This window comes from Zonotrichia albicollis, chromosome 1 (genome assembly GCF_047830755.1).
Source record: "Zonotrichia albicollis isolate bZonAlb1 chromosome 1, bZonAlb1.hap1, whole genome shotgun sequence".
Taxonomy (NCBI): domain Eukaryota; kingdom Metazoa; phylum Chordata; class Aves; order Passeriformes; family Passerellidae; genus Zonotrichia; species Zonotrichia albicollis.
Window position 1 is genome coordinate 63999693 of NC_133819.1, and position 19425 is coordinate 64019117.

Sequence of the window (19425 nt, forward strand, 5' to 3'; positions counted from 1 at the left end):
TAAATATTAACTGCTTCAAGTATTCTAATTATCTCAATTTTTAAAAATCTGTGGCCAACTACTTAAATATTTAACCATCTGCCAAAAAGCACTCTTGGAGGTTTATTCTACAACATAAAGGCACTGTTGTTGAAAATGGAAACTTTTAATATAGTGTTTAGATTATTATGACATTGATTTTTTTTTTGCTGGTGAAGACAGTGTCTTAAATTTTGTCAGGGTCTACATATAACAACACTCCTAATCTCCTCTAAACATTCCTCTCACCAGAGAAAGGTTTAAAAACTCCCTGTGTTGAGATATTGGACATTTGGTTAACCCACGTTGAAGGCAATGGGGCTGGCCACGGGACATGCCCATTGCCTCTTCTGTGTGATGCAATAACCAAACTCAGTAGGATGCAGCAGAACAAGAATAATGATATTCATTTCCAATTCGAGCTTAGCAAAGCAGATCTATGCCAGCTGGGCTTGCAACTCCTGGTCTCTCACTTTCACTTTCTTTTGCATTCTTTGCTTCTCTTGATCTGGCAATGTCTGAAAGACATTGGGGGAAAAAAGGGAGACAGAGTGACTTTGAAATCCCAGGCAGCAAGTAGGAACAATCAAGACAGCAGGTGATATTTCAAAGCTTCAGGTCAAGAAGAGTCATCAAGCCCCGAGGCCTTATATCACTTCAGATCCCCAGAAATCTTCTGAATTCCAGAAGCTTCCTGACCTCTTTAAAGATAATAATGAATAATCAATACTATATTTGATCCCTTGCATAAAGGCACTACAACAAATGGCACCAGGTCTTTTGAAAGAAAGAATAACATTTTGATCTTACATTGTAAAATTGCCATACTCAAGACTACCTCCTGGCTCACAGGCTTAATTATGTAATGACATCCAGCTGGACTACAAAGGGTTCTTGCAGAAAGCCAGGCTCCTCTGGGAATAAAGTGCCTGAAAGGAAATGTTTAGGTTCAGAGATTCTCTGGAACAAAATGATGTTTCTGAGAAGGATCCTATGTTGTATCACTTTTATGGTGTTCTCCTTAGGACATGGCAATCAAAACAAGTTTATTTTCAGTGCAAGAGACTCTGATTTTTGGGGAGACAGTTCCACCAACACATGAATAAAACACTGTTTTATTCAGATTCTTTGAAGTGTTACAGAAGTGATGAATGTAAACTTAATTCCCTTCTTTCCCACCAGTTATATGCACTTATATTTGCCTCCAGTGTTATATTAGAATTGTCTACTGATGGACAATAGGTGAATTACACCAGCTTGAGCTGACGCCTCACTAGTCAGGGAAAGTAACAATGTCTTTTAGCTGTGCCATAAATGGTGTTGTGTTACAAAAGTCTGAGCACCCATGGACTTATGAATGTGCATTGTTATCCAACCAAGGCAAGGAGCCCTGCTTAATTGAGGAAGAAACCCTGGAGAGGTAACTGCCTCTTTTCAAGATGTTGAGGTAGAATTTATTTTCCTTTTTTTATTTTTTGTTTCCTGGTGAAAGCTCTGAAAATGCTCATTTATTGAGTTAGGGCACTGGGATGTCTGCCACATTGGGTAGTGTTTAAATCTGAATTACATGTGGACTTGCATGTCTTCCCTGTTGTCTCGGTTGGGATATGTACATCTTTACTGGTTCATATAACAGCTGTCTCTTGTACATCATGAAGTGCTAAGTATGTACAGCCTTGGGTCTGGAGCTTGAGATTCTAGCATTCCCACCAACAGTGTCCTACAAGGCTGTATTGATCCAGACAGGGACTTTCTGCCAGTAGGAAAGTCCATTGGTGCAGTGCTGACTCTGGTTGTGGGTTGTATTAATGGCTGAAAGGTCTGAATTCAGTGAAGAGGTAGAGCAGAGCAGCTTTGCTTCCCATCATTTTTGTCTGAGGATAAGGACTAAATGATATTTCACAAGCAGTGATTTCACAGGTTCTCCAGATGAAGAGTCCTGCTTTTATCACCTTTAATGAGACTACCAATTCTGTGCTCTGCTTATGAGGTACAGCAATTACTTGCAGGTGACTTCCTTCATTTTTCATTCATTGTGCTTGGAACTCCCTGGGTGAAAATTAGACTGTATTATTACAACTCTTGCAGATATTTCTAAACTGTAATAAAGACAGAACAGTTTTCTAAGATCGGAAACCTAGTTTTTCTAAGTCTTAGGGACAGAAGAGCTGACACCAAGTCTGGTAGACTCTTATTAAGTCACATTTCAAGCAATTTCAAGCATGCTCTGCTCTCCCAGTCCTATGTCTCCCCTGAGTGAAGTCTGCATCCACATCACTACTAGAAATAAATATTTGTGGAGGCAGGTATTGCATGGGAAGAAAGTACAGCACAGGAACATGTCCTAATGTTGGACCAAAGCTCTCTGCAGTTGGTGGGAACACGTACAATGACTTCACTGAGCTGCTATTCTGGCACTGTTAACTTGAATCTATTTGTGCTTTTCAGCTTCTGCCCAAAGACAAAGGCTCCATAGCTGTTACCACTCTCCACTGACTGTGCTGTATTCTTAGCACGCTCTTTTCAGTCTCTTGACTCCAGTTTTGTTCTTTCCCTCTAAGCAACCTAGTCAGGTCTTGCTCTGTGAGCATCCCAGTTCAATGGGATCTTCCAAAGGGGCTATCTTCCTAAAAGATAGGTATGCAAAAATAAAATGTCATAATCATAGAAACAGAATAATGACAGAAGAACAAAATGTAAAATATGTCTAATAGCTAAGCTGTATAATTTATAATTCAGTGTTAATTTTCTCCTGTTTCTGAATATGCTAGTTTTTTTCTTGCCTTCCAGTAAATTCTGCTATTCACTGTCAGGTTTTATGTTTATGCATATGTGTATTTGTGTGGGGGTCATACATATACATGGATAGGGGGAATATATATAGAAAGATATGCCACAATTTGCTTCTAGGTAAATTTATTGTGGTGCTGATAGCTGAAGCAAGAAATGGAGGGAAATTAATATATAAAGAAATTGAGTTATTAATGGTTCTATGAGGCCAAAATAAAGGAGCTTTCTGCTTCAAAGAAAATTCCATGACTGTGCATTTAATGAACTCTTGAAAGTCAAGACACCAATGTGGTGGAATGTGTTGACAAGGAATGTAACCCTCTTTCAACTGCTGATAGATTTCTGTAGATGGTATCAGTAGGCAGAGCAGAAATGAGATGCAATGTATTCCTTCCCTGTAAGAAAGTTGCAGCTTTTGACTTCTGTGGCTGAAATTTTTCATTCTCTTTTTGCTGCTTTGCTTGTCTGGTTATGCTACCAACTTCATGGGAGCTTTTTACTTAGGGTTGATTTACTCCCTCTCTACATTTTCCCTCCATCCCCCAAGACCCCAGTATTTCCTTTCATGCTTTGGCTGAAAGTGTAACTTTCTGACTGTCAAGCATAGCCAAAACAAAACTTCATCTAAATGTTAAACAAAAATCCAAGAGGGCACAATCATGCCCTCTAAGTCCAGATTTGAGGCTCTGATCTGGATGGTTCTACCTGTCTTGAAGGAATCTTTCCCAAGAAATAGCCTTTTCCTTCTCTGTGATCAACAGTGAAAAATCATACCAGGTTTTCTCTCCCACTGCCTTGTCATCTCTCTGAAATCCTGTTTAGACTAAAAGAAAATTGCAAACAATGTGCTGAAGACAAGCTTTCCAGTAAATAAAAATGTATTTTTATAAGAATAGGGATAAAAGAGTTAAAAAAAGTAAAACATCAACCATTCCAAGCCCTTACATTTTGAAAACATTGATTAAATTAGTTTTTCACAGTTTTACCAGCACTACTTTTAAGCTTGCTTCCCACGCTGTTGTGCAAGTTACTTGCAGACTACTCAGGGATACAAATCCTCACCAAGCCTGACTCCTAGTGCCTCTGACAAATGCTCATGCTGTGAAAGAAGAGGCATTCAGCTGCCCAGGATTGAGCAGGCTGTCAGACATCCTCGGAGAAGTTTCCATGAAAAGAAACTCCAAAACTTTGTTTAAAGTGAGGGCTGTTAATCAAGGCCTTGATGCTCTCATTAGACAGGGGAGGAACCATTTAAAGTCAGGAAGCTGCAGTATATGAAAGTCATGAAATCGAACTGAACGCATCTTTTGCCAGCTGGTTTCACACCCCCAGTTGGCAATACACAAAGGTTTAGAGGGGGAATTAAATCCATTTTTCAACAGATATAGCTATTTTTGTGATTATCATATAGATTCCATGAGCTGCACTTTGGTCCTATCAAGACAGGAAGGCAGCTGCATGAGAGGTGGAAAGAGAGAAAATGATAAAGATGAAATCAGCACCAACAGCTATCATGGGCAGGGAAAGCAGCGCTGGATCCCAGCCACAATAACTTTGCAACCTGGTTTGAATGGGCCTGATGGGATGCTATAATGGAACCTACGCTGAACATGGTACGTGGAAAGCTGTCTGACATGGGGCTCTATTTCAAAGGAAAAATACAGATTCCTTCCAGGCTCTAATTGTTTTTATTTTTGCTTGTTTTGCTCTTGGGGCTAACATTGCCTTCAATAAAATGAGATTAAAAAAGTAGAGTGAAATAACACTCTAAACCAGATTCAAGTGAGAAGAACTTGAAGGAGAGATTTCCTCAGCATCGGTCTTTAAATCAGCTGAAAGGCCAGAAATAAATGGTGACTGAAGTCACTCATCAGTCTATGAGGTACAGTTCTGTTCTAATTTGTTTTCTTATTTCTTGGTTTGTTTGGTTTTTTCCCCCAAAAATCACTGGTCACCTCAGTCCATGAAGTATCTTTAGGATTGGAGGTGATTATGGTCAGGAGACTGCTGCCACATTCTGAAATGATGACTCAAATCCCACCATTATCAGCTCTGGGTGCAATCTTACCCTCCAAGCACAACCAAGTCTCCAGCTGACAATAAATTTGTCTATCAAAGGTCAGGACCAAGTCCTCAGCTGTGAACTGCAGGAGTATAAATACTTTCTGGCAATTGGACTTTTGTTGTCTACTATGTCTTCCTAGCCAAAAATTTTTGTGCCTGCTGTTTCTGACAGCAATTTCCCCAACCCCTTTTGGATTACCAGAAATTCCTCCCTGTGCAATGAGCACATGTATCTCTTGTAATCCCAATAAGTCCTGTTGTGATTATTTAAGAAGTGCCTGGGAGCCTTGTAGGGACACAGTCATGGGATGAGCTAAAGATTAGTTTCTATTTACTGGAAAGGGTCCTTAGAAAGTGTCATAGCAAAACACCCCTGTCAGGGAAGCAGAGAACAGTCAACTACAGCACTCCAACTGCCTCCTCACTGGTCTGATCTGAGTGCTCAAAATGGCTCTGGCTGCACAAACAGGTGGAAGATCTGTGTTTTTTCATGTTAAAACAGAGAAAAAGGAGGTTAAGAAGGAGAGAAGAAAAAATATTACCTATTGAAACTCTCTTAAAGAGTGTACTGATTTAGTCAGCAAAAAGTGAGGAATACCCATAAAGTCCAGGAATTAGTTTAGTGGTTACTAAATATTAGGCAGAAAAAAAATGCTTTTCTGTCTCAAAAATGGCATATCATACCTTGAAACTTACTAGGCTCCCTTGTGCTACCCAATTTTTCAGAAGCTCCAATGTGTATTTGTTCTATTGAGAAATAGAAATAATAATAGCAGGTCATGGTTTCAGAGGTGAGTTTTAGAGACTTCTTTTTAATTCCAGCTAGACTCTAGAAAAGTCCTTGCTAGGCCAGTCCAACTCTAGAAGACTCCATTGATTTATCCAGCAGAAGGAAAGACAAATATCCACAGTCTTTTGTTGCTGGCTTGCCAGTTATTGAACACTATACAAAAAGTGCAGATCAGTAGCACACAACCTCTTTAGAGCCCATGTGTCATTCTGACAACTTTCCAGGACCAAGGGGGGCAGGCCTAATCTGCATACACATTAACATAAATTTACATAGGAATTGAATCAGAGATGAATGTGCACAGTTGTTATTATTGTCTATTTACAATAAACTTCACTGTAAGTGTTGACAGCACTTCACAAAACAGAGAGGAAGACAAAACATTCTTTGAGAGTCAAAGAGTAAATGAAGCACCATTTTCCTGATAATGGTTCTTCATGGCTTCCCAAAAATTTGATATGGCCACAGGCATTGAGGAATGCAGCTTTGAGGCTCTCAGATGGCAACTGCACTTGCATGAATGGCAAAATAAATCTGATTTTCCACAGATAGGAACCTGCTGTGGTTTGTGGTTGGAGAGACTGATTTTTTTCAGGGACAGAGATAAGGATTATGGAATTTCTGCATCCTCCTCCAACATTGTATTTCAACACCTACTTTTTTACTGGACTACATGAGTTCCACCTCCCTCTGCACTGTGAGAGGAAAGGTTTCACTTATGTTTTTGTCTACCTGTTGGTTATACACTGGAACTGGCATTTGTGAGGTGTGTTCTGAGCCTGCACTAGAAGAGGGTTTGCAACTGTAGATTCAAGGGCAAGACAGGGAAAATATTTTATCTCCTGACATGGAAGAGTCAGTGCTGCACAGTAGGATACCAAGTATGACTCTTTCATTCTAAAAGAAAGGACTCCCTCTGAAAAGACTTTTAAAGAGATGAATTTTTTGATGTGAAGCAGAAGGAAAACATTCTAAGGTTGATTCCCCCCCACCCCCTGAAAAAATTATCTGCAATGGCCAGTGACATTTAATGAAGTGGCCTGTAGCATCCCTGGCCATAGAAGATCCTGGGAAAAACTCCAAACTGCCAACACAATTGCTGGATAAGCCAGCCTAACAGACCCAGAGGGCACTGCCAGAAGAAATATCCCCTTTTACTTTCAGCCATGGTGATGCTGTGCATTCATTACCAAGGAGGTGGAAGAACAGCATGATGTGCTTGAATAAATTGTTCAGTGTACTTGTTTTAGATCATGGGGTTAGCTTTTAGTTAAGGTTATTACACTCAATGCCTTTTCTCTTTGGAAAGAGGAGAATAACAAGGAAAAGGAACTCCATGTCCGTCACAGGTCTCTCTAACTATGTGTTTGGGAGTAAAGTTTTTCAGGACAGGGAGAGAAATAAATTAAGCCTCAAAAGCATACACCTGTCAGTGCAGATAAATCTGATTTAGACCCAGGGCTGAATGTGGCAGCTCAGGAAACATTTGTTTTAGAAGTACATGGATCCCAGCAATCGTTTGAGGGTCAAAAGTGACAGAGGTATAAAACAGAGTAAGCCCTTGCAACCCTTATGGGAAAGGTACCACTACAGGTACCTGATGTTGTTCAGAACATCTTTTGGCATGACCTCAATTAGGGCCTTGGGACTGAGAAAAAGCATCTGTGAGTTGGGGCTCACAGTCCCAAGCATTTGCCATGGAAGGTGAAAGAGTTCACCCTGTATCAGCCACTGCTCATATGTGAGCCCTTAGCCTGCCATGAGTCTGAAGTACTGCAATATATCCTAAACTTTTTTGACTCCAAGTTGTGTCTGTGAGCCTAGGTCTGAAGAGAGGGACAATGACCTTCTTAAATATTTCTCCAGAAGGTGCAACTTTAGGCTGTAACTGGACCTAGAAAGACAGGGCACTGATATGGTAGCACATATGGTAGCACATTCTCGGTTTAGAAAAACTTTGTCAAGTTTTTCTGGGCTGTTTGATTTGTTTAACTGGCATATGTCTCTTTGGCAGGTTTTTCTGAGCTGATTCAAAAGCTCATCTTTTATACTGTATGATTCACTTTTCTATTGGTACCCTAAAAAAGGAGAATGAAAACCATCCTCTTTCAAATCTTGCGACAAATGTTTGCCATCCTAAAACATGTTCATGCCTGAACAAGAAATCATAAATAATATTATCCCCATGAATCAGTGTCCCAACTCAGAAATTCTGCTTACAAATCTTCTCATAAATTATTCAGCCAGTTCCAATTTTGGTGACTTGCTGAGGAGAATCTAGCTCATAAATCGATATATCCTAAATTGGGTCAGTGACAGGGTAGATTATAAAAGGACTTTTACTGCAGATCACCAGGTCCTATACCCTGCTACAATAAATACTTAATTTTTTATGGAGTGTGAAAGAAATCTAAGAGACTGGAAAAGCTTTGGCTTGAAATACGGTATAGATTTGTGACAGAATTTCCTGGGAGAGACAGGCTCAATTCTCTGGTCCAAGTCAGACAGAAGAGGGAGTCGAAACTAATCTTCAGCCTCCCCAGGGACAGATCCAACTGCAAATAGACAGGAAAGTGGTGAGATTTCCTCCAGGTGCTTTCTGTGAGGCACCCACCTAGGAGACAATTTCTGGGAACATGAATGTGGGGCAGAGGAATGCTTAGTTTGAAAGCACAGATACAAGCATCAAGCTCCTTAGAGCCAGAGTATCACATGTCTCCAGCAACTGAAACATAAGGTAATTCCATCCCATAATGTTAAGCATCTGTAAGCTTAGTTGACCAAATGGGAGGGGTCTGGAAGACCTAAATTTTAATTCAAATGCTTGACATGGCAGCCTGTTACATTAGCCTATTTGGGAAAGGCACAGTATCATGTGCCTTTATGCTTACTATCATCTTTTCAGCTCTTTCCCCAGATTGCTATTTTGAGCCAACCTCAGTACCCACAGAGGGCTCCATGACCCATCCACCGACTGCTGAGTTTGCTATGAGACTAACTGCAACTCTGAGCCTGGTTTTCCCTCCCATCTGGCAGCAAAAGTGAACTGCTGCTGACTGAATGACCACTGATTCTCTTGGAAGCAGAGCAGTACAAACAGCAACAGCCAACTCTGTCACCATTTGTGAGGATTTGTAGCTCGGGCCCTGAGACATCTGGCTGAGATATTTACGCAGTCCTGTATTGCACTCACTGAGGCTCTGCGTTCACATCTGGAGTCTAGACTGAGTGACTCTATGGGCTGGCCTTCGAGCCTCCTACAGCTCATGTCCCCCTTGTTCTCCAGCTTGGTCTTTTTAGTGCTTTATTCATTTATTTATTTGCTCTAGGTGCTTCTGTCTCATCTCCTTAGACATTCCTGTCACAGCCATGTGAGAGCTTTAGGGGGGAGTGGCAGTGGCTGACAGAGAGCAGGTAAGAGCAGGCAGGATGGACGGGGGAAAAGGCTGCGTTGTGGCAAAGAACCACTTCTCATGGGTGCTGTGGTGGGGGATGCCTGGATCTTGTTTATGCTGTTTCTTCTGAATTCTACAGCTGTGTTGTAGGAAATGACAGTGCTCAGCTTAAAATTTGCATCCAGCACACCTGGCAGGGAGCAGGAGGCTCTGTAAGCTTTTAGAGGTGACCAAGTGGTTTAGCCAGGCCCACTACCCTGGGTTAGATCGTCAGGGAACTGCAGGTACCACCTGGGCCATCATAGCTGTTCTATCTCAAGCTGGCTGAAGTTGGTCCCCATGCATTTTCTCAAGCCTGAAAAGGACATGATGGTTAGTATTCCGTAGGCTAAATGTAATGATCTGAGACATTGGCACAGGCATAGTAGATGCATCACAGGTCCCTTGGGAGAGACTTAGAATTGAAAAGAGACATCTAGGCTTAGAAAATTATTCCCTTCAGTTAGTCATATGTTCTGTCTCTGTGCTTAGCTTTGTATCATTTTGAACATGGGATGCTAATAACTATACTGTGTGCTGGTACTGTACTTTGAAACCAGGTGAATTCCTGACTGATCAGACTGACACTGTCCCTGGCAGAATTAGCAGCTGCTGTTGCTGCCTGCCCAAATCCTCTGAAACGTTGCTTCCCTTATTCCCATCCTCAACCTAATTTCATTCCCTTGGGCCTTTATTCTGTTAGTTTCACTTGCTCCTCTTTCTGTCCCATATTCTCCTTGTAACAGTTTTTCTGTTTTAGATTTCCTGGTTCCCTAAGAGCCCTGTCTGCCACTACTGAAGAAATGCTGCTATGGTGTCAAGGGCTAAGTAATGCTGACAAAAGTGGGGTTATGACCTGGAAATGCAGTGGAGAAAAGGAATTGGCTAATAGTGGAAATATTTGTACTACTTGAAAAGATGGGTACTACAGATGTACCTGTTTGTGTATCTTACATAGATAAGCCAGAATCTGCTTAAGAGAGTCACAAACTGTAGAATTACAGACACTGAAATGCAGTTCAATTGATTCTTTAAAAGAGAGTGAAAAGGGATTTCAGATATTCTCTGTGCACTCAAAGCAGCCAGCAACAGCATGATGGCAGTTCTAAGTAAAGGGCCTTAATCAGAGTATATAAAAAGACTGGAATGATGTTTGAACAACATGTCCAGCTCCCAAGCATTGTCTCTTTCCTGCTATCAATGACACCCATTGTGCAATAACAACATTTGCACAGAGATATGTCCCCTTTTGTGCATGGGGAATATATTGAAGCAGCCATAGGGCTGCACCAGCCTCAGCTAGAAAAGTCCCCAAGGGCCTGCCTGCCAGCTGCTGACTGATGTCGAGCTGCTGCTGCTGATAATAGGGTACATGTGCTGGCGTGGAGCTGAACTAGGCAATCTGGGCCACAGTCAGATGTGCTCAACAAGGATCAAGTTCAAACTTGTTTAAGAAGTTAGTTCCCGTCAGCGGTGATTTAAGCTAAGTAGCTTTGCTGTGTATTGGAAAGGACAAGGAATGCTCACATAGTCAGCTACTTCGTCTTGGCTGTCACTGTGGTGATTTCAACACAGCCAGGGGAGTCAGAAAGACAGCAAACAGCTGAGATCTGTGACATCCTGAATAATGCAAACACAAGGTGCTAAAGGTGTATTTTCATCAGATGTTTGCCTGTTTGTATGTAGCAGAATTATGCTACTTACTTTGCTTTCTCTTTCTGAGCAGTAGAAATGAAGAGGTGTGAATCACTGTTCCACACTGAGAATGGTTATTGTTAGTGGAATGTTGCTGATCCATTCAGGAGCAGGCAAAATGTCAGTGTAGGTGAGACTAGAAAAAGCAGATTTTTTGCCGTAGAGATTAATGTACCATCACTGGAGAGCAAACATAAATTCCCCCACTCTGCTAAATGCTCTCACCGGAGAGGAGATTAAAAAATGATCACTGCAATGTTCAAGAAACATAAATACACTATTAATTAGGCAAATGAGCACTGTAAATGACATTTGTGTTAATGTCATGCAAATATATCATCAGCCATGTTCCTCCTAGAGATATCTCACATGTGTTAGGCAGGATATACCATTGTGTCAATAGTTCACACCATCTAGTACCACAGAGATTGGTTATATTGTTTTCCAGACTCAGAAATCAGAGTTGGCGTTGGATCAGAGCGGTCATATTGTGAAGTTGCTGAATATAGCTCCTTTGTGTTTCCCAAAATTATTCCATTCTTTCATCTGAAGAGCATCTTGCACAGCAGGAAACGCAACTGAAGACCTTCCTAGTGATTATTACCCTGGAAGAACTAATGCCATATTAATTCTGATGGAGAAACTAAGTTCCAGAGGAGCAGTTTAGCTGTTATTCAGCTTTTTTGCTGAGAGATGCCCAGTGAGGGCACTTCTTTCAGGTAGATCCACAAAAGTCTTTAAACCTTAGGGAGACTCTTAAATTATAAGTAAAATCCAATTTCAAGATTCCAGCTGGTTGTCAACAGGAGATTTGAAAATAACAACAACAATAATAATAATAACAATAATAATAATGGCATAGTAACTAAGTGCTTTTCTGGCCTGGACGAACTATGATTGAAGCACAGATGACTTCTTCCTCAAATAATTTGTTCTGTCTGCTAAACAATCACTTTATTATTACTAACTTTACCATTACTACTTTACCACTGAAATGGCAGTTGAGTAAATACAAGGAAAATGGCTTCAATCTTGTTACCCTGGCAAGGATCCCACTGACCACAATAGTACTTTACCTTTGCATGGGTTAAGAGAACAGTAGGAGCTGAACTGCTGGCCACTTAGCTGGTATTTCTAAACCTATAATAAGGCAGTGCTGAATGCAAGTATCCTGTAATCTAAACACAGAGATCCTATAGCATCACTCAAGGCCTCTTCAAGGCAGTGCATACTACATACAAAAGGAAGCTGTAATCTGTAATGCCACAAATCCTTTATGTGGATAATCTCTCTTATCTCATCTGGCATCAGAGAATTACATGCAATATAGACCCATAAATGGCGTAGACACAGAAAGATCCTTTAGAGAAAGGTAGCAGAGATGAAGTTTTGCTTGTTTCTAAGCCAGAGAGAAGAGGCAAAGCTCTGCAAATGACAAACATATTAGAGCTAAAGTTGTGTTTGGATTCCATTGGGAGAATTTGCCCAGAGAACTGGGTACTCACAGCCTTGATTTGCATGTTGTCATTTACAGCCATGCAAAGGGAGGGTTGTGCCTCTATTTCCCCAAAGTCAGCCAGTCTGCCTGAGTGTCAGGGAAGTGTAAGACAATGATTAAACCCTGTAGTTCCACCTTGCCAAACAAAAGCCATAGATTTGAATAATTTGAGCTCAGGATAGGATTGCTTGATTTATGAGGCTCAGTTGCATACCTAAACAGATTTATTCATTGCAGAGCCAGCCTAGATTAATCTTTGGTAGTTCTCTCCTACTGCCTTCACTTATTTTTCTTTATAGGACCCTAGTGATTTCTCCAAAGACAAAACTTACTTAGTATGATGCAGTTTTCCTGCTTGTAACTTTTTTCCTTGTAGCTCCTATCTTGTCTCTTTTTCCAAGTGTGAGGTTCTAACACAGCCTTGTACACTTCCTCTAGTTACCTTATGCCCCTCTTCTTCACCAAACCTGCCTATAATAATATTTTTCTTCCTAAATCTTATTCTGGCTTTTTTCTTAATTTTAATTAGCAACAAAGGAGATTTGGGCTTTCCCTTCGAAGAAATTCTTATCAATACCCTTTCCCTCTCCACTTACCAACTGATTACCAACCCTTTTCATCCTTTCATATCTAATTGCCTCTTTAACAGTACTGGATCTGTTGTTTATTGTCTATAAGAAAATGTCAGGGGCTGTCTTAGGCCCTCTCCAGTCCGGCCTCTACACTTCTTATTTATCCCAAACCACTCTTGCTAAGCCCTCTAATGATGGTAGAAAAGAAGAGAAAGTACATATTAGCACACCTTGATGTTACAAACACCAATGTTTTTATTCTCCTGGTTTGGGAGCTGATTAAAATCAGCTAAAATTAATGAAGACTTTCTATTGATGTAATGATCCTTTGATGAGGACAAGAAAAATCTTACATTATGTGAGTCAGAGTTCAAAAAGGAATTCCAGTATTTTCATTTATAGATGGCTCATTTCCTGTAGCTTTCACACTGTCCTTTCCACTCGACTGACCTCTGTCTGATCGTATACAATCTCCTTTATATTCCCTCTTACCGGATAAGTAGTTGGATATGCATAGAAGAATGTTCCATTTTCTGAAAGAATTTCTTGGATTCCCTGAAGAGATTAGTTCAAAATTTTAATTAGGGGCATTGGCAGAGTTCCCAAATGCTGGTATATTAGGCTGTGGTTTTAATTTTCATCACCCGTTTTGGTTCCTATACAATGCATAGGATTTCTGATGAGTAGTTTACTTGAAATGATGCACGTTTTGTCCCTCCAGTTTTTGTTCATCCAGTTAATACAGATGAGTCATATTGGCAGCAATGTCTTGTTTTTTCCTTTCAAAGACTGGGGAGGCTGCCCAATATTCTGAGGACAATTGTCCAAAAGATGTCAAAGTTTGAAGTGACCAGTAAAAGTCCCACTAAAACTCTGGAAGGCATACAGGATGCAAGTGTCATTAATTAAGCTCTAAAAACCTACAGTGCTGTGGGAACCTGGCATAAAATACACAAGCTGAACTTTGTTTGCAACTTCCTTCTATTTAGAAATTCATTAAAGAGCTGAAGCACTTGCAGAGATTTCAGGACCCAGTGCTAGAATGGCTAATTGCTGGCTCAGTCTTTTGTATACAGTGCAGCACATAAAAGGACTGTGATCAAAGAATGCAGGTGCTGCTGAGGGCAATGAGAATGCGAGTACAGTGATTGCTTGCCGGATACAATATATAACGTTTTATTTGGCTGTGCTTTGCTTTGCTCCATGATAGGATTTTGTAGGGATTGCTGAATGATTTTGACTGAAGTGATTTAGCAAATGTGTTGTTTAAGCACAACTAAAAATTCATACTTCTTTAATCCTCCTCCTGTTTTTTCCTCTTCTAGCACCTGAAGGAAACATACCTACTACTGCAGATCTTACTTAGATAAAGGCTTCAGTAAATTTCAGTTGGTTTCATATTCTTCAGTATGTTAGACATGGTTATCACAGTTAATTTTTGCTGGACTCGTGATCTTGTAGTGGAGGAGAGTGAAGTTACACAGTACATCTTGCCTTACATATCTTCACAGTGAGAACAGAAGAAGTCACAAATAATTTTATGGCCATATTTACCATCCCTAGATTTTCTTCAGTTCCCACTCTGTTCTTATCCTGCCAATCTTTTCATTTATTGTTCTCATCAAATAGCAAAGAGAAATCTATTGTGAAGCCTTCTCCTTTTTTAACAACTATCCTATTTGATCACCCCCCAAAAATAGCACAAGCCATATGAAACAAGTGGAGCTGTGGACCCTGTCTTGGAGAGCATGCATGAGTAATTAAATAACATGTCCTTCTGTCACCATTTTTGCAGGGAAGGGGATTAAAATCTGTGTTCACAGGCTGAGAGCAGGTGTCTGTGATGAGACCCCATGCTGTGACATGGATGCAGCACATTCTTACATGAAAAGACCTGGCTGATGAAATGACCACAGGAAGACAACATGGAACCCTCCCAGCACAATCAGAAGAAGCTTAATTAAGTTCTGTGGTTAAATTTAAAGAGAGTGTGTGCCTGTTTTAGAAGAGCACTAAGAAAACTGAAAACATGGCATTTTTGAAAATTATATTCTGGTCTTCCTGACATTCTTCAAGCAAACTGTCTTGTTTCTTGCATGGTCAAATGATACAGTGACTCAGAAATGAACACACACGTATTTACGTAGATGGGATTTAGTAACTTGTCCAATGTGGTTTTGGAGGTTTTTTCCTTAGTTGTGGACATTTTTTTTCTTTGGCAGAAGGCAGCACTAAACCCACAGTTTCTGCAGTTATTCTCAACACAGTTGTTTTAGTTGTAATTGTATGACTGAAAGCATACAGAGACTACAAATTCCCTATAATCTTGTTAGAATTTTCATTAAAGAAGGTAAAAAAAATAATTGGCAAACTCAGAGAAAAGATTGATGCTTGCCTTAGAATTATTAAAAAAAAAAGACAGTACTACTGATGTCAACAGTACTTTGCCTTGTATTACATGTACTTTTCCAATAGAGAACTTAAAAGGCTTTCCTGATTTCTGTGAAGCAACATGAGAAATTCTTACATGTACATGTGAATGATCATGGCTGTTGTAACTCTGGTAAAGCAGAGGTTTGAAACAAGAACCACTTGCTCTGACAATGCAGCGAGTCAGTGTTGAAACTGGAAGTCAAGACTAAAGTACTCATGCTCACCTTAATGCAGAATATGGGGTGAAAAACTGTGACCTAGCTATATATAACTGGATGGAGTGACAAAGCACAGATTAAAGCTTCATAGACACTTTTGCTTTTCTCAGTAGAAGAATTTGCTCTTTCTTTCTGGTCCTTTGTCTTTTTTCCCTTTGGTGTGGTTTGGTTTTTTTTCCTTTAGCCTCAATACAGGCAAGGTCCTTCTCAAACATGAAAAAAGGCTCTGTCTGAGAAATTCATTAGCCAAATTAGAGATAAAATAATGAGGGGGTGAGAAGGAGGCAGCAAGGGATGGGGGTGGGAGGGCAAATGTGGACAAGGATAGCAGGAGACAGTTCTCTGCTAGGGTAGCTGATTAAAACAATGGTACAGTACCTTGACTAATGTGAAGCTAATTAAAACTGTATAGGACAAAGCACTTCTAAATATACTATAGGGATCAATCTTGCTATGGCAAATCCATCCCCAGTGAAATTTCATTGACTTCAATGGGTTTTCTTCTGGGATGAATTTGGACTGATAACCTAATAATTCTTTTCTGTGTTTAATTTCTAAGGACTTCTTGTCAGAAGCACGGCAAGGAACTTCAGTTTGGCTTTCAAAAGTGCTGAACACCCAAAACTCCTACCAAGGCTTCCTGGAATTACAGGTACTTGATACCACTGCTAATTTAAGCTGAATTAACTGTTTCACGTTTGCTGTGAGTTTACTTTGTGTACGGTGCCAACACATCTGCAAAACGACACTAAGCTAACCTCCTAAATCTTCTGAGGAACAAACTTGCCATGCATAGGTGCAACACCTCACACAATGCAATGCAGAGCTTCACCAATGCCTCTAGGCAATAATACAGTAAAATTAATTAGTAAAAACAACAGTAAATTATAAATTCACAGCATCTGTATTTGCAGGGCAATGGAGAATATGTATTTGGGCTGGCATACTTTTGTTACCCAGTTTCCAACTGACTGTCCGTGGTCTGATTTGTCAGATAAATTGTGTTCAATGTGGTCATAGTTTCTGTGAGCTTAAAAAATGTGTCTTTTTATGCTCCTGCAAAAACCATATTGAGAAACAGGAAAAAATAAATGAAGGCATCTTACAGTGGAAGTTACAGCTGTCATCTCTGAGGTGTTCAGGACTATCATGTAAAACCATATCAGACTTTTTTTTGGAAGCTTCAAGTGAAACAGAGAATATACCTTTTGGAACATTTTTTTTTTTACTGCACTACTATTGTAAAGCCCCCTCTGCTTTGGCTTCTACTCTGTGGAAGATGTACATCATATAGAGAACTATAATATTTTTATGGCACACTTCTTTCTCTTATTTAACTTTTTGGCTTTAACTGAGAAAAAGCCCCAAGCAAATGAATTTCTAACAACAGAAACCCTCACCATTCAATGAATTGTGCTCTGATTCTATTCTGAAGGCTGGCTCTAAGAGGAGGATTACTAGTTTATCTCTGTTACTTCAAAAAACAGATCTGTTCGATTACCCAAATGTTTGGTTTTAAAAAGAGCAGCTCCTGGGGATCTTAAAGAAATCCACAGTGCAACAGGGAAGGAATATAATAGACTGTTTTGGAAAAAAATACAATGAGGGGAAAACATAACATACAATACATTTGGTGTGAACTTTTCCCAGAAGATTGCTTGAGCCTCATAGTTCACTTACAACCAAAGTACAGCGAGGCTGGGCAGCCTGCCAGTTCTTGTTATTGTAGTACTGTGTGAGCCAGTTCCCTGGTGGAGAAAGAAAAAGAGAGAGAGAGGGAGGGAGAGAGAGTTTTCTTTGCCTTTCATAAGTGTCCCATACTTTCCTCTCTGCTCTCTCTGAACACCCAACCACTGTTTACACCGGGGTGCTCAGGTGCGTGCTACACTGTGCAGATGTCGCGCTGCTCATGTCGCATGCGGCACTGCCACAGTTCAAGAGGGCTGACGCAGGGCTGCAGCGCCTCGCTGCACTGGGGCTCTCAGATGACAGCTCTGCCTGACACTCCAACAGCAAGGCACCCTGTGATATGCGTAGTGAGGAGGAGTAACACCTTGTCCTCACAGCAGAAGTATCTGGGAAGGGAGGCATTCCTAGGAGTGGGTGCCAGGCTAAGTTGCATGTCTACACTGAATTTTGCAGTCAGATGTGAGCCAGGATAGCTTGGGCTTAATACCATGCTACAGATGCCAGTGAGGCATCTCTGAGTTGCTCAGAGCACTGGCAGACCTCCTTTGTGTCAGCGTAAAAAACAGCACACAGACACAGATGAGTTAAAGGCTCACAGACTGGCCCTGAATGTACAGCAAAACTGAGTAGGGATGAAAGAGGCCTCCCACGTTCTTGCATCTATATTCTACCTGGAAAATCATCCAAGAACATTTCAAAATCAGCAAACATGGCATGGGGTTGTTTTTATTCCACCCCTCCACATCCACACACCTCCTCTTCATGCTGATATGCTGCCTTGAACCCTGAAACTACAGCACTCTCTGGGCAGCACTTACACAGCCTCTATCAGAAGCATGCTGGGCTCCCAAATGTGATAAGAAGCTGATAAAAATTATCTGGGCGTTAAAACAGCCTTAGTGGAAGAATGTTTAGCTAAATAGATACCATCTGTCCCTTACAGAGAGCACGTCCTTGTTCTGCCCTGGCCTGACCACTGTGAGCTATTGCTTTTGTGGTGCAGTCCATGTGTGAACGGGCTGTTGTTCCCAGGACCTGGGGCAACTGTTTATGCAATGTGGACTTTATGAGAAACAGTTACAGTTGAAGAGATTTTTTTAATTTTTTTTTTTTAAGAGTTAAAGATTGGTAATGAAAACAACATTTTCTCCTAATACAGAAAAGTACTGGACTGGATCAGCTCAGCTGAATGCTCATATTGGCCTGTACAGCTCATTTCTCTGGGGTAGCCAAAGAGGGAAGGAATCCTGAAGAACTATAAGCAGCACTCCAATTACCAAGAGAACTTTCATGTCAGTAACAAACAGTGCAAATATTTTCCAAGGGACACTAGCAGCTGGCACACAGCACTGACTACAGCTTTTTAATGTGTTTTCTTTACCTCCTCATGACATAGCAGAACAGAGCATGGATAGACTGGCACTACAGATGGCTCATTGAGCCGCTGTGTAAATACATAGGAAAAAGGTTAAAGACAAGAATCAGAGGGTAATTTTCTCTGAGAATGACTGAGGAAAACTTTGGGATTTGTAGGACTAAGGAGAGGGTACAGTCTACCTAGAGGAAAATCCAGCAGAGCATAAGAGTCACAAGTACAGAACTATTATCATACTTCCCCAGACAGAGACAGGTGGTGAGATCTGCAGTGGGCAGTCACACCATCCAATTCCAACTATATCATAAAAATCCAAATGTCTATCGTGGGTGATATTGAGAGGTCAGGCTGGCTCAGCTACCTCACTGGGTCACCTAAAGGTAGACAGACCAATGTCCCATGAGAGATGCCAGAGTCCTGAGGGCACTAATGATCCTTAATGCTCATGATCAGCCTAACTTGTGGCATCCATTCACACCTCTTCCCAGGGGCCCAAGAGCCCCATATCAGCTCAGGCCTGGGCCTCCATCTTTGAGCTGTGTTGTTGGTAGAGTGGAATGGAAGAGTAGTGATGGAAGGGACACACAGTGATCATTGATTCCAACTGCCTGACCACTTCAGGGCTGACCAAAAGTCAAAATATTCTACTAGGGGAACTGTCCAAATGCCTCTTAAACAGTGACAGGCTCAAGGCATCGACCATCTCTCTAGAAAGGCTGTTCCAGGGTTTGACCATCCTCTTGGTAAATAACTGCTCATAATGTCAAGTCCAAACTTGCCCTGATGCAGCTTTACACCATTCCCACATGTCCTGACCCTAGATCCCAGGGCGAAGAGCTCAGCACCTCC

The 19425-nt window shown here is 40.9% G+C and overlaps 1 long non-coding RNA gene across 1 annotated transcript in view; it reads left to right on the top strand.

Annotated features, from left to right (window-relative positions):
- The window catches only part of LOC113460893 (uncharacterized), a 37137-nt gene extending 20887 nt beyond the window's left edge, over positions 1–16250 (top strand). The window contains exon 4 of the long non-coding RNA XR_003382784.2: positions 16072–16250. This is a non-coding gene — a long non-coding RNA (uncharacterized LOC113460893). The remainder of the gene's footprint in view (positions 1–16071) is intronic.
- Positions 16251–19425: the final 3175 nt, after the last annotated feature.